Source organism: Physeter macrocephalus, chromosome 2, assembly GCF_002837175.3.
Source record: "Physeter macrocephalus isolate SW-GA chromosome 2, ASM283717v5, whole genome shotgun sequence".
NCBI lineage: Eukaryota > Metazoa > Chordata > Mammalia > Artiodactyla > Physeteridae > Physeter > Physeter macrocephalus.
Genome location: NC_041215.1, coordinates 83787518 through 83790553, shown reverse-complemented (window position 1 = coordinate 83790553; position 3036 = coordinate 83787518). Strand labels below are relative to the sequence as shown.

The 3036-nt window shown below is 38.0% G+C and overlaps 1 protein-coding gene across 1 annotated transcript in view; it reads left to right on the top strand.

Moving 5' to 3' along the window:
- TTN (titin) overlaps positions 1–3036 on the top strand; it is a 282592-nt gene that overhangs the window by 120786 nt on the left and 158770 nt on the right. The gene's annotated exons all lie outside the window — the stretch shown is intronic.

Here is a 3036-nt window from a genome sequence, read left to right as displayed (position 1 = left end):
ACAGTGAGAGGCCCGCGTACCGCAAAAAAAAAAAAAAAAAAAAAGTAACTATATCAAACTGCCGTCTTAAATTTTTAATATCTTCCCTCTCCTAGAGAAAGAAGAAATATTTGTGAAACTCCTTTTCTACAGGGCATGTTTCTAGGAAACACTCTTTCAGCCCTCAACTATGTGACTTTTTCTTAATCAAAACAAAACAAAACAAAACTTTCCTGAGTTATGACAAGATACAAAGACTAACAGGAGGGTGTTTGGCAGAACTGAATGTTAATGAGGTAAAGATGTACACAGTGCTTCTGGGAACTGCCACTCTTCTGAAAAGTCAATAATGCCTACCCTTAAATAGTTGGAAACATCAACTTTTGGCATTTACTTTCACCATGTTTCTTGAGATTTTAACTGAACGTTGACATTTGCCATAAATGTTGCAATTATCTAATTAGTGACTCAAGGGAACTTTCATGTAGGGATGTTTGGATTCAAATGTGCTAATTCTTGCTGTAATTTTTTGGATTTGATTGGTTTTGGGGTTTTAGTGATAAAAGACACTACTTTATAGAGGCAATGAAGTAACAAACTGCACACATCTGGTCAGTTATAGAGAGATCCGGTATCATCCAGCTTAGGAGAAAGCAGGCTCATACATTTTAAGAAGTGTTCTCTTTTGCCTGATTTCTCAGTGTTTCCATTTTCTTCCTTAGTCAAATCTGCTTCTCTCTTTCTCAAACTCTTGGCTGTTTCAGAATTCTGGGTCTTTCTCTTTTATTCTTTTTTTTTTTTTTTTTTTTTTTTTTTTTTTTTTTTTTTTTGCGGCACGTGGGCCCCTCACTGTGGTGGCCTCTTCCGCTGGGTCCGCTGGGGAGCACAGGCTCCGGACGTGCAGGCCCAGTGGCCGTGGCTCACGGGCCCAGCCGCTCCGCGGCATGTGGGATCTTCCCGGACCGGAGCACGAACCCGTGTCCCCTGCATCGGCAGGCGGATTCTCCACCACTGCGCCACCAGGGAAGCCCATTCTTTTTTTTTTAATTGAAGTACAGTTGTTGCACAATATTATATAACTTACAGGTGTACAATATAATGATTCACAATTTTTAAAGGTTCTACTCCATTTATAGATATTATAGAATATTGGCTGTATTCTGTTGTACAATATATCCTTGTAGCTTATTTTATACCTAATAGTTTGTACCTCTTAATCCCCTACTGCTCCTCCCCACTTCCCTCTCCCCACTGGTAACCACTAACTTGTTCTCTATATCTGTGAGTATGCTTCTTTTTTGTTATGTTCACTAGTTTGTTGTATTTTTTAGATTCTACATGTAAGTGATATTATACAGTACTTGTCGCTCTCTGACGTATTTCATTTAGCATAATATCCTCCAAGTCCATCCATGTATTTGCAAATGGCAGCACTTCTTTCTTCTTTAAGGCTGAGTAGTATTCTATTGTAAATATATACCACATCTTCTTTATCCATTCGTCTGTTGATGGACACTTAGGTTGCTTCTATATCTTGGCAATTGTAAATAATGCTGCTATAGACACTGGGGTGCATGTATCTTTTCAGATTAGAGTTTTTATTTCTTTAGGGTCTTTTTTTTAACCAAATGATTTTTAAGAATGATTTCTGATTATCTAATCATTAAAATATAATGGTTATATGAAAATAAAATATGATTATAATGAAAAGGTTATATTACTAAAAGCAGTACTAATACCAAAGTCTCTTGGTCACTCCTGGAGGAGACTCAGAGGCATGTCTCATTTATACATGAAAATAAATACACTTAGTAACATGTATGTATAAACATCCCAGGTATACAGAACATAATATATACATGTATCAATGTGTATCTGTATAATTACATCAAGATATTACAAATGCAAGTGTAGAGGTGCAGATGTTCAAAAAAATTGCCAATATCTTATTTAAAATGGAAAAAATTACTACCGATAATGCATGCTGTTAGAACTCCATCAGCCACTTAAAAACTCAACATCATCAACACTTAGAATAGATAAATTAAACCCATTGTAAACCTTCTTTGGGTCATAGACCCTATTGAAAACTATGGAGCCTCTTAGAGAAAAGCACATACGTACATACCCACAAAATTTTGCACACAGAACTCCCCAGTCACTGACACACAGATGTCATACTGAGAGGGCTACCCTAGCAAAAGAGGGTTTCCTGAGTTTTATAGACACTACAGGTGCACCAAAAAAAAAAAAAATTCAGAAGAGAAATAGAAAAAAAATAATAATGATATAGATGCAACCATTCTAATGACATCTTAGTCTAAGATAGTCTTAGATAAAGTATACTCATTGTTGTTATGGATTCCATTTCTCAATACAAAGAGTAAAGGAATTTTTCTATATACTGTATCCACACTCTATATTGTTTATATAATATCTGACTAATTTGGTATTTTTATTGGAGTATAATTGCTTTACAGTGTTGGACTAATTTGTTTTTATCAAAAGCATACCAGTATATAAAGAAAGAATGAATTCTGTGCACATCCTTCTGTGTATATAACTCGGGTTTTTTGCGTTTTTTTTTTTTTATTTTTTTGCGTTACGCGGGCCTCTCACTGTTGTGGCCTCTCCCGTTGCGGAGCACAGGCTCTGTACGCGCAGGCTCAGCGGCCATGGGTCATGGGCCCAGCCGCTCCGCGGCATGTGGGATCTTCCCGGACTGGGGCACGAACCCGTGTCCCCTGCATCGGCAGGCGGACTCTCAACCACTGCGCCACCAGGGAAGCCCCTATAACTCGTTTTTAATCGCCTAAATTCCTCTGTAACATTACTTGGGACATTTACCACATGCGACCTTTAGAAAACTATAGTTTAATTTTGTGCATTATTTTGCCAATGCATAGAAAACCTATAACAGTAAACTACGTAAAGACTTGTGTGTGTGTGGCTATATCCATTCATAAAAGTGACATATGGCTGGGCTTCCCTGGTGGCGCAGTGGTTGAGAATCCGCCTGCCGATGCAGGGGACATGGGTTCGTGCCCCGGTCCGGGA